This window comes from Aquarana catesbeiana, linkage group LG01 (assembly GCF_042186555.1).
Source record: "Aquarana catesbeiana isolate 2022-GZ linkage group LG01, ASM4218655v1, whole genome shotgun sequence".
Lineage (NCBI taxonomy): Eukaryota > Metazoa > Chordata > Amphibia > Anura > Ranidae > Aquarana > Aquarana catesbeiana.
In genome coordinates this window covers 619137667-619150911 of record NC_133324.1, presented here as the reverse complement: position 1 = coordinate 619150911, position 13245 = coordinate 619137667, and positions in this window count along the sequence as shown.

Here is a 13245-nt window from a genome sequence, read left to right as displayed (position 1 = left end):
ATATAATGTTCTAGGCATAAGAGAGGAATACATGGGCATATGATGAATAAAGTGTGTGGACCAGTAAGCATGTACTTAATTATTTTTGTAAGTCCCATGCTTAGTTTGAGGCCCCAAAAAGTTTTGAATTCTTCCACTGTGACAGGTCTCCATTCAAATGGACGGACATCATATGAAATATTATTTGTGATGTATTACTGGGCATAAATATTGTACTGGTCCACAATTGAATGGAATAAATCACTGGTGAAAAATAAATTTAAAAAAATCACTGACAGATGGCTGCACTGGTGGGGCCGATTCAGGGCATTGATGGTGGCTGCAGTAGTGTGGCTAAATCTGGGAACTGATGATGGCTGCACTATTGATAGCTGCAATTAGGGCACTGACAGATGCTGCACCGGTGTGGCTGATCAGGGTACTGATTATGGGTGCACTGAAAAATGACTACTGCAGAGCACTGACAAATGGCTGCACTGGTGTGGCTGAAAAAGGGCACTGATGATGGCTGCACTACTGTAACTGAATTTTGGCACTGAGTAAATGTATGTCCCCACACTACTATAATATACACCAAACCTACACAAACATATGAAATATATAATCTATTGTAGAAAGCAGCTACCACCTAACAGTGCTATCACTACACCTAATGCAGCATAAAAAAATTGAATAATAGTGAAGCGCTTTCACAGCCAATACAGCATATAAAATCTAATAATAGTGAAGCACTTGCAACTATTATTTGATTTTTTATGAATCTTTGCACTGACAGATACTGCACTGATGTGACTGAATCAGGCCACTGACAGATGGCTGCAATGGTGTGGCTGAATCAGGGCACTGACAGATGATGCATTCATGTAGCTGAATCAGGGAGCTGATGACGGCTGCACAGGTGTGGCTGAATTAAAGCACTGATGATGGCTGCAGTGGTGTGGCTGAATCAGGGCACTGACAGATGGCTGCAATGGTGTGGCTGAATAATGGCACTGACAGATGGCTACACTGGTGTGGCTAAATCAAAGCGTCACTGTGGATGGCTGCAATGAGGGCACTGAGAGATGCTGCACTGATGTCATTGCAATCAGGGCACTGACAGATGCTGCACTAGTGTGGCTGCAATCAGGGAACTGACAGATACTGCACCGGTGTGGCTGATCATGGCACTGATCAGGCTACACTAGTGTGGCTGAATTAGGGTGCATTGGTGGGGCTGTATCAGAGTACTGACAGATGCTGCTCTGGTGTGGCTAATTAAAGCACTGATGATAGCTATACTGTGGATGGTTGCAATTAGGGCACTGACAGATTCTGCACTGGTTGTGGCTGATCAGGCTGCACTGGTGTGTGACACAGTATAGTAATCATAGGATGGTAAACACTCACTGATCCAGCACACATCAGCTCTCTTTTCCTCACACATGGTCTCAGTGTGAGAGAAGGAGAGCAGGTAACTGACAAAGGACCTTTGTTTACACATGTGATCATTGTGATTGGACACAGCGACCACATGGCCCTTTAGCCTAATCTGAGACCACAGATCACACTGAGTCCACTCATAGCGATCTGATAATGTGTATATATATGTATGTATATAGACACTCTAAATTAAAGAATTTATAATATGCTTGGTTTGTTTTTTTCCTTCTTGGAAACTAAGGAAAGCCTGTGATGACACGGATCACTGATAAGGACTCATAGGCCGCTCAAAATAGGCATTCGTACCAAAACCAGTCTGAACTGAAACGATACTGCTGAAACTAGCCTAAAACATGCCTAGATCTTTTGCATATTCATAAGAATATATTGTATAGCCTGTAGATGTAACCTCAGAAACACTTTCACTTTCACTTGCTTATGTTGTTGAGAACTGTGTTGTGTCTCCCCACTGCAGTGTATGAATAAAGCACCTAATTTTGTTTTACAAAGATTTGGATCTACTATCTCATCTGAATGTCTTGTTTGGAGACTCCCTAATCTGATTCAACACCAATTGAAACTCCCAGGGGTGCACACTAGAGGCAGAAGTGGGAGCATGTACAGGTGCATCCTCCTGGAACTGGAGAACACATACATGGCCAGGTGGGAAGTGGTTAAGTGAAGACTCTATTCAAGGAACACATGAAAGAGAAGAAAGGGGAGAAGAAGAAAATAATAATGTAACCTTAACATACTGTAGAGCTTGAAAGCAGGGCTGGACTGGGACAAAAATGTGTCCCTGGACTTCCTCATGACTGGCCCACTTTAATTTTGAGTGTCCCCAACAGCGCCCCCCTTACATCAGAGTGTCCCCAACAGTGCCCCCCTTACATCAGAGTGTCCCTAACAGCGTCCCCCTTACATCAGAGTGTCCCCAACAGCGTCCCCCTTACATCAGAGTGTCCCCAACAGCGTCCCCCCTACATCAGAGTGTCCCCAACAGCATCCCCCTTACATCAGAGTGTCCCCAACAGCGTCCCCCTTACAGCAGAGTGTCCCCAACAGCGTCCCCCTTACATCAGAGTGTCCCCAACAGCGTGCCCCTTACATCAGAGTGTCCCCAATAGCACGCCCCTTACATCAGAGTGTCCCCAACAGCGTCCCCCTTACATCAGAGTGTCCCCAACAGCGTCCCCCTTACATCAGAGTGTCCCCAACAGCGTCCCCCTTACATCAGAGTGTCCCCAACAGCGTCCCCCTTACATCAGAGTGTCCCCAACAGCGTCCCCCTTACATCAGAGTGTCCCCAACAGCGTCCCCCTTACATCAGAGTCCCCACCAGCAGCTCCCTTCACATCAGAGTGCCCACCAGCAGCTCCCTTCACATCAGAGTCCCCACCAGCAGCCCACTTTACATCAGAGTCCCCACCAGCAGCTTCCTTCACATCAGAGTCCCCACCAGCAGCTCCCTTTACATCAGAGTCCCCACCAGCAGCTCCCTTCACATCAGAGTGCCCACCAGCAGCTCCCTTCACATCAGAGTCCCCACCAGCAGCCCACTTTACATCAGAGTCCCCACCAGCAGCTTCCTTCACATCAGAGTCCCCACCAGCAGCTTCCTTCACATCAGAGTCCCCACCAGCAGCTTCCTTCACATCAGAGTCCCCACCAGCAGCTCCCTTCACATCAGAGTCCCCACCAGCAGCTCCCTTTACATCAGAGTCCCCACCAGCAGCTCCCTTCACATCAGAGTCCCCACCAGCAGCTCACTTCACATCAGAGTCCCCACCAGCAGCCCACTTCACATCACAGTCCCCACCAGCAGCTCACTTCACATCAGAGTCCCCACCAGCAGCCCACTTCACATCAGAGTCCCCACCAGCAGCCCACTTCACATCAGAGTCCCCACCAGCAGCTCACTTCACATCAGAGTCCCCACCAGCAGCTCACTTCACATCAGAGTCCCCACCAGCAGCTCACTTCACATCACAGTCCCCACCAGCAGCTCACTTCACATCAGAGTCCCCACCAGCAGTTCCCTTCACATCAGAGTCCCCACCAGCAGCTCACTTTACATCACAGTCCCCACCAGCAGCTCCCTTCACATCACAGTCCCCACCAGCAGCCCACTTCACATCAGAGTCCCCACCAGCAGCTCACTTCACATCACAATCCCCACCAGCAGCCCACTTCACATCACAGTCCCCACCAGCAGCTCACTTCACATCAGAGTCCCCACCAGCAGCTCACTTCACATCAGAGTCCCCATCAGCAGCCCACTTCACATCACAGTCCCCATCAGAGAGCCCCCATCAGCAGCCCTTCACATCAGTGTCCTCCCTCTCCTCCCCCTCCCACATGTACTCACCGTTTTGAAGGCAGCTTCTCGTTCCTCTCTCCAGTCATGTGATAACAAGTGATAGGAGAGAGAGGAAGGAAAGTCTGCCGTTGGTCTATCTCCCCCTGCAGGCTGGAGGGAGCATAACGCCTAATGGAAGGAAGCTTCTCCTCCTGACAGGAGTGAAATTGCGATCACTCACTGTCAGAGAGGAGCGGCTCCAGGACTGCACCTGACTGACCCACTGAGACATCAGCCCACCGGGAATCTCCCGGTAGTCCCTATGGCCAGTACAGGCCTGCTTGAAAGACATTACTGGTGTCTGAAAGATGGCACAGAAGATTGCACAGAAGACAATCCATGAGTCTATCCTCAGAGGGGAAGGCAGGAACATGCACCACTTCTTACCTCCCTTTGAATAAAGTCATTAATTTAGAAGATGAACCCTTAATGTATTCTATGCATTTAGGAAAAAAAACCTTCTGTGTGCAGCTCCCCCCCAGCCCCCCATACTTACCTGAGCCCATTTTGAATCCAGAGCCATGCTCGAAAACAGCGGCTCTCTCCACTCTCTCTCGCTTTCCTCACAGGGCAGATTGATAGCAGCAGGAGTCATTGATATGGTATAGTAAGGCATCTCCTGTTATGTTTAAAAGGTCAAAAAGCTTTAAACTTGCAAGAGACCTGTTACTCTTATCTAGAATATTAGTGTAATATTAGCTTGCATGTGATCATCACTGTCACATTCTATGCACCTAATTGTAGTCTTACAGTCTTTAGCATGGTGTTCTATGGGAGCACAGCATTTTAACCACTTACCACCCAGGCCAATTCTGACACTTCTCTCCTACATGTGAAAATCATATTTTTTTTTTGCTAGAAAATTACTCAGAACCCCAAACATTATATATGTTTTTTTTTAGCAGAGACCCTAGGGAAAAAATGGTGGTCGTTGCAACTTTTAATCTCGCACGGTATTTGCGCAGCAATTTTTCACTAGCCTTTTTTTTTTTTTTTTTTTTAAAAATGTTTCATGTATTTAAAAAAAACAAAACACTAAAGTTAGCCAGATTGCGTAATGTGAAAGATGATGTTACGCCGAGTAAATAGATACTTAACATGTCACGCTTTAAAATTATGCACACTCGTGGAATGGCGCCGAACTTCGGTACTTAAAAATCCCCATAGGCAACGCTTTAACACTTTTTACAGGTTACCTGTTTAGAGTTACAGAGGGGTCTTGGGCTAGAATTACTGCTCTCGCTCTAATGTTCGTGGTGATACCTTACATGTATGGCTTGAACACTGTTTACATATGTAGGCGTGACCTACCTCTGCTTTCGCTTCTGCGAGCGAGCACCCGGGGATGGGGGCGCTTTATATTTTTTTTCTTGTTTATTTTACTTTTATTTTTATATTTTGACACTTTCCTTTTATTTATTTTTTGATCACTTTTATTCCTATTACAAGAAATGTAAACATCCCGTAATAAGAATAGGGCATGAAAGGCGATCTTTACAGAGAGATTTGGGGTCTATAAGTCCCCAGATCTCGCCTCTAGGCTGGAAAGCCTGAATTAATAAAAAAAACCAATCTCGGCTTTCCAGCCGAGGCAACAGCAGTGTTTACAACTGCTGAAGCCGGGCGTGATATCATAACGTTGCGCCTGGCCTCAGGAAGTCATAGAGACTGCTGGGGATCATCTGGCCCGTGGTATTCTCTATGGTGAACTTCCGATGGTGACGCATTCCTTCTTCTCTGGGGCGCCAATCATATGGGCGAGTCGGTAGAAGCACCAGAGGGCGGTAGGAGGGGGGTCCCCTTCCGCCACCTGTAAAACTGTAAAAACAGCCAATATGTTTTTACGGTGCAGGGAATTGCTTTCTGTAAAAGAAGATATCTGATTGATGGCTGTAACTGCAGGCATCATTCAGATATCCCCACTTAAAGTCTGTGACGTCATATTACGTAGTTGGGAAGGAAGTGGTTAAGAATGTCTTTAAAAGCTCTTTACATACTTGAAAGGGTTTCTTTCTGATACATTTTCTAAGTGGGTGTGGTTTGTTATATATGGGGCATTGGTGATTTGGGTTCTTTTCTTGTTCTGATCAGTCTTTTCAGGGACTGTAGTGGGTGTAGGTAGAATATTAGTCCTTTTCACAGACACTGAACCTCTGTGATCTCTATGTGAAATAAGTGAGCTTAAAGGCCTTGGAGAAAGTGAACTGAGAGTATTATGCCCTGTACATATGACCGGTTTCGCCGTTGGAATAAACTCCGAAGGTTTCTCTGACGAAACTCCGACGGAATTCCGCTCAAGCGGCCTTGCCTACACACGGTCACACCAAAGTCCGACCGTCCAGAACGCGGTGACGTACAACACATATGACGGGACTAGAAAAAGGAAGTGTAATAGCCAGTAGCCAATAGCTTCCGTCTCATACTTGCTTTAGAGCATGCATTGTTTTTGGTCCGTCGGAACAGCATACAGACGAGTGGGTTTTCCAACAGAAATTGGTTCCATCGGAAATATTTAGAACATGTTCCATTTCTAGGTCCATCAGAATTTTTGTAAAAAAAAATTCCGATGAGGCATACACACGATCGTAATAGATGAAGAAAAGCTTCCATCGGACTTTTTCTGTCGGACATTCCGCTCGTGTATACACGGCATTATACTCCCTAAAGGAGAAACTTCATTCTTTGTATCTGAAATTCTCCTAACGAACCCACAGGAGTAGGAAAAGGGAGAAAAGAAAACTTTATTTTTTTTCATGTACCTTGCTCCCAGATGCCAATTTTTCTTATATACCATAAGGTAACTTGGAGACTATAGGGTTAACCCCACAAGCTGGATCTAGGAAGCCGAGGCCAGGTAGTTGGGTATCTCGTTGGGGTGCAGGATTCAAAACAAATGCCCCCCATTGGTACCATCACATACAGTATCTCACAAAAGTGAGTACAACCCTCACATTTTTGTAAATATTTTATTATATCTTTTCGTTTCAATATTTTTATTGAGATTGTACTGAAAAAGACATAAGCTTCTAACATGAGATAGCTGTTCAAACGTCAGGCATACAAACAAGTCAGTAACGTTCAATGGCTTACAACATTAGGAGGTTAAGGAAACACGCAGGGTGCTTGTTTACCATCTTACCAACAGTGGTTATTCTCCCTCTCTCCGACACCCCTATTGGGATCAGAATGTGTCGGGGGGAGGAAGATTTCGCTCCCCAAAAGCCAAAGAAAAACACTCAATAACCAGAGGTGTGTGTCCTATGTGGTTCCTTGTCCTAAGAAACTTCTTGCAGAATATTGAGGAATCAAAAAAATAACAAAAAACAAAACAAAAAGAAAATAAAAAAATTTAAAAAAGGGCAGACATATGTGTTGATCTTGTGATCAATCGCAAAGGTTTGCCTGAACTAGGCTTGTAGGTTCGTCAGTAACAGATCGTTCCCTGTTGTTCAAATTTGGAGTCACGCAAGAGGGTTATCGGGGAACGTTGAGAAGAAAAGAGAAAGAGGAAAAAAAGAGAAAGGAGTGAGTGTGATAGGATATGGAGGCACCAGAGAGATACCTGGGGGTAGGGTGGTTGAAATCTCTTAAGGATATTGTGGGAGTTTATGTATATAGGTTTTCCAGGGTTCCCATACCATGTCATGCTTTTCTGTAGTGGACTGGAGAATACTGACCATTTTTTCTTGTACCATCGACCATGATATTTTCCTTTTAACTGCAGCTAGGGATACTGTGGGCTGTTTTCAAGCTCGGGCTATCGTGATTTTAGTACTCAGTAAAATGAAATGAATGAGTGTCCGAAGAGGCTTGGGACAACCCACAGGATTTCCGTTCAGTAGAAAGTAGAGATTTCAGGGGTTTTTGGTACAGGTATACCAGTCACTTTACATAACAAGGAAAAGACCTTGTTCCATAGGCCCTGAATACGGGGACACTTCCCACCATATGTGGTCTAGGGATCCAGTCAGCCCACAACCTCTAATGCCGCGTACACACGGTTGGACTTTTCGTCTACAAAAGTCCGACAGCCTGTCCGACAGACTTCCGGCGGACTTTCGGCGGACTTGCAGCAGACTTTCTAACGAACGGACTTGCCTACACACGACCACACAAAAGTCCGACGGATTCGTACGTGATGACGTACACCGGACTAAAATAAGGAAGTTCATAGCCAGTAGCCAATAGCTGCCCTAGCATGGGTTTTTGTCCGTCGGACTAGCACACAGACGAGCGGATTTCGGGTCCGTCGTAGTTACGACGTAAAGATTTGCAGCATGTTTCAAATCTAAAGTCCGTCGGATTTGAGGCTGAAAAAGTCTGCTGAAAGTCCGGAGAAGCCCACACACGAACGGATTACCAGCCAGCTTTAGTCCGTCGGCGTCCGTTGGACTTTTGTAGACGAAAAGTCCGACCGTGTGTACGCGGCATAAAGCATAGTGGGGTAGAGCCTGGGAAAATCTTAGCCACTCATAGAGGTACGTTATACCAACGCGTGATTATTTTGGCGTTTGCCCCTGTAAGGGCGACATTGGATATACCCTTAAAGGCTTTCTGGAATTTGGAGAACCACGTGTTTTCGTTCCAAGAGACCTGAAGATCTTGTTTCCATCCCATTGCATATGATGGTTTCTCGGTATTCTCCGTAAGTGAGGCGTAAATCTTAGAAATTCCTACCCTCTGATCCATGACCCCAGAGCACCATTGTTCATATGCTGTTATATGCAGAGGTTCAGGTTTTGTGGTCCATAGTGATAAGATAAAGTGTCTGATTTGGTGTAAATGAAATCTTTCGGAGGGTGGCATATCCAGGTTTCTACTGCAATGGCCTGCCATAAGTGGGCCTATGTGGGAGAGGAAGTGACCAATACGGAATAATCCCTTGTTTATCCACCACTGAAACGCCCTGATATCTTGATCTGGGGAAAGTTATTAAATATGTGTGCTAGGGGGCGAAACTCAGATATAAGATTTGGAGATTTGTATAAGAAGTCACCAAGGGCCATGGAATGCGATAAATTAGGGGCCATTATAGGAGGTCTGTGTTTATGAGGGGTCCAAGCTAGATAGTCAATAGTGTGTAATGGGATAGCTTGCCTCTCCATGTCTACCCAGTCCGGCCTATTACCCTAGGAATATACGACCGAAAATTGGGATAATTGGGCTGCTTGGTAGTATAGGTCCGGCAGACCCATTCCCACTTGTTTGCGTCTTCTAAGGAGCACACTTTTAGGGCAGCGATATCCCTTATTACCCCAAATGAATCGTATTATCTGGGAGTTAAATTTTTTCAAAGGAGGTCTCAAGTTTGGGATGGGTAGGGATCTGAATAAGTAAAGGATCCTGGGAAAAAGTGTAATTTTCACTGCATTTATTTTGCCTATCCAGGAAAGATTACCCATTCCCCAACACGTTAGATCCTCCTTCAGCTTTTTGTACATGGGGGGGTAATTGGCATTGTATAGTAGGTCCACACTAGCTGTCAATTTGATGCCTAAATATGGGATTGAGGAAGGTTCCCAGGCAAATTTTTTTTTAGACACTCAAAGTTTTTTTAGACACTCTATCATAAGTGTGGGGGTGGTGACATTCAGAGCCACTGATTTGGCCATGTTAATTCTCAACCCAGAGACCTTGCTAAATTCCTGGAGGAGTTTGAAAAGATTGGAGGTGGAAAAGAGTGGGGAAGTAATGAAGAGCAGCAGATCATCGGCAAACAGGGCGCATTTGTGAACACGGGGCCCGGCCCGCATTTAACCCCATGTATATCTGGGTGGTTTCTTATAGGGATGGCTAGGGTTTCAATTGCTATGGAAAAGATAATGGGAGAAAGGGGGCATCCCTGTCTTGTGCCTCTGTGTATCGAGAAAGGGTTTGAATAGTGGCCCTGAAGTTTGACTTGGGAGCTCGGGTTGGAGTATAAATTCCACAGTAATTGTATGAAGTTAGGGTCAAACCCCTTCTGTGTAGCACTTCAAATAGGTAAGGCCACTCTACAGTGTCAAACGCTTTTTGCAGATCCACTGAAATTATTATATCCTTTCATGTGACAACACTGAAGAAATTACACTTTGCTACAATGTAAAGCAGTGAGTGTAACAGTGTAAATTTGCTGTCCCCTCAAAATAACTCAACATACAGCCATTAATGTCTAAACTGCTGGCAACAAAAGTGAGTACACCCCTAAGTGAAAATGTCTGAATTGGACCCAAAGTTTCAATATTTTGTGCGGTCATCATTATTTTCCAGCACTGCCTTAACCCTCTTGGGCATGGAGTTCACCAGAGCTTCACAGGTTGCCACTGGAGTCCTCTTCCTCTCTTCCATGACAACATCACGGAGCTGGTGGATGTTAGAGACCTTGCTCTCCTCCACATTCCATTTGAGGATGTCCCACAGATGCTCAATAAGGTTTGGAGACATACATGGCTAGTTCTTTAGCAAGGCAGTGGTCGTCTTGGAGGTGTGTTTGGGTCGTTATCATGTTGGAATACTGCCCTGTGACCCAGTCTCCAAAGGAAGGGGATCATGCTTGGCTTCAGTATGTCAGAGTACATGTTGGCATTCATGGTTCCCTCAATGAACTGTAGTTCCCCAGTTCCGGCACCACTCATGCAGCCCCAGACGATGACTCTCCCACCACCATGCTTGACTGTAGGCAAGACACACTTATCTTTGTACTCCTCACCTGGTTGCCGCCACACTTGTTTTACACCATCTGAACCAAATAAGTTTATCTTGGTCTCATCAGACCGCAGCACATGGTTCCAGTAATCCGTGTCCTTAGTCTGCTTGTCTTCAGCAAACTGTGGGCTTTCTTGCTCATCATCTTTAGAAGATGCTTCCTTCTGGGATGACAGCCATGCAGACCAATTTGATGCAGTGTGCGGCGTATGGTCTGAGCACTGACAGGCTGACCCCCCCCACCCTTCAACCTCTGCAGCAATGCTGGCAGCACTCATACGTCTATTTCCTGAAGACAACCTCTGGATATGATGCTGAGCATGTGCACTCAACTTCTTTGGTCGACCATGGCGAGGCCTGTTCTGAGTGGAACCTGTCCTGTTAAACCGCTGTATGGCCTTAGCCACCATGCTGCAGTTCAGTTTCAGGGTCTTGCCAATCTTCTTATAGCCTAGGTCATCTTTATGTAGAGCAACAATTCTTTTTTTTCAGATCCTCAGAGAGTTCTTTTCCATGAGGTGCCATGTTTAAATTTCCAGTGACCGGTTTAAGAGAGAGAGAGCGATAACACCAAATTTAACACACCTGCTCCCCATTCACACCTGAGACCTTGTAACAATAATGAGTCACCTGACACCGGGGAGGGAAAGTGGCTAATTGGGCTCAATTTGGACATTTTCGCTTAGGGGTGTACTCACTTTTGTTGCCAGCGGTTTAGACAATAATGGCTGTGTGTTGTTATTTTGAGGGGGCAACAAATTTACATTGTTAAACAAGCTGTACACTCACTACTTTACATTGTAGAAAAGTGTAATTTCTTCAGTGTTGTCATGAAAAGATTGTGTACTCACTTTTGTGAGATAGTGTACATACAGTACATAACAATATATTGATATAACCATAAAAAAATGACTCAATATGGTTTAGCCTCAATGACAATAACAATATGGCACCATACTGTCCTTGTATAGGTATACAATATCTCACAAAAGTGAGTACACCTCTCACATTTTTGTAAATATTTTAATATATCTTTTCATGTGACAACAGTGAAGAAATGACACTTTGCTACAGTGTAAGGTAGTGAGTGTACAGCTTGTATAACAGTTAGAAGAAGGGAGATTTGTGTCCTTGTGATTTCTCGTGAAATTATGGGCTTAGCTACACACTGAGAATTAAAATATGAAATAGGAAAAACAACACCTAAATAATAAATAACAGAGGTCATAGGGGACTTATACATTATATGCACTATATATACATTATATACACCATCACATACAGTATCTCACAAAAGTGAGTACACCCCTCACATTTTTGTAAATATTTTATTATATCTTTTCATGTGACAAAATTACGCTTTGCTACAAGTAGTACTGTAAAGTAGTGAGTGTACAGCTTGTATAACAGTGTAAATTTGCTGTCCCCTCAAAATAACTCAACACACAACCATTAATGTCTAAACCACTGGCAACAAAACTGAGTACAACCCTAAGTGAAAATGTCCAAATTGGGCCCAATTAGTCATTTTCCCTCCCTGGTGTCATGTGATTCGTTAGTGTTACAAGGTCTCAGGTGTGAATGGGGAACAGGTGCGGGGAACACCTCATGGCAAAGAACTCTCTGAGAATCTGAAAAAAAGAATTTTTGCTCTACATAAAGATGGCCTAGGCTATAAGAAGATTGCCAAGACCCTGAAACTGAGCTGCAGCATGGTGGCTAAGGCCATACAGCTGTTTAACAGGATAGGTTCCACTCAGAAAAGGCCTCGCTATGGTCGACCAAAGAAGTTGAGTGAACGTGCTTAGCGTCATATACAGAGGTTGTCTTTGGAAAATAGATGTATGAGTGCTGCCACCATTGCTGCAGAGATTGAAGGGGTGGGGGGGTCAACCTGTCAGTGCTCAGACCATACATACATAGTTACATAGTAGGTGAGGTTGAAAAAAGACACAAGTCCATCAAGTCCAACCTATGTGTGTGTGATTATATGTCAGTATTACATTGTATATCCCCGTATGTTGTGGTAGTTCAGGTGCTTATCTAATAGTTTTTTTAAACTTACACCGCACATTACATCAAATTGGTCTGCATGGCTGTCGTTCCAGAAGGAAACCTCTTCTAAAGATGATGCACAAGAAAGCCCGCAAACAGTTTGCTGAAGACAAGCAGACTAAGGACATGGATTACTGGAACCATATCCTGTGGTCTGATGAGACCAAGATAAACCTATTTGGTCCAGATGGTGTCAAGCATGTGTGGTGGCAACCAGGTGAGAAGTACAAAGACAAGTGTGTCTTGCCTACAGTCAAGCATAGTGGTGGGAGTGTCATTGGTCTGGGGCTGCATGAGTGCTGCCAACACCAGGGAGCTACAGTTCATTGAGGGAACCATGAATGCCAACATGTACTGTGACATACTGAAGCAGAGCATGATCCCCTCCCTTCGGAGACTGGGCTGCAGAGCAGTATTCCAACATGATAATGACCCCAAACACACCTCCAAGATGACCACTGCCTTGCTAAAAAAGCTGAAGGTAAAGGTGATCGACTGGCCGAGTATGTCTCTAGACCTAAACCCTATTAAACATCTGTGAGGCATCCTCAAACAGAAGGTAGAGGAGCGCAAGGTCTCTAACATCCACCAGCTCTGTGATGTTGTCATGGAGGAGTGGAAGAGGACTCCAGTGGCAACCTGTGATGCTCTGGTGAACTCCATGCCAAAGAGGGTTAAGACAGTGCTGGAAAATAATGGTGGCCACACAAAATATTGACACTTGG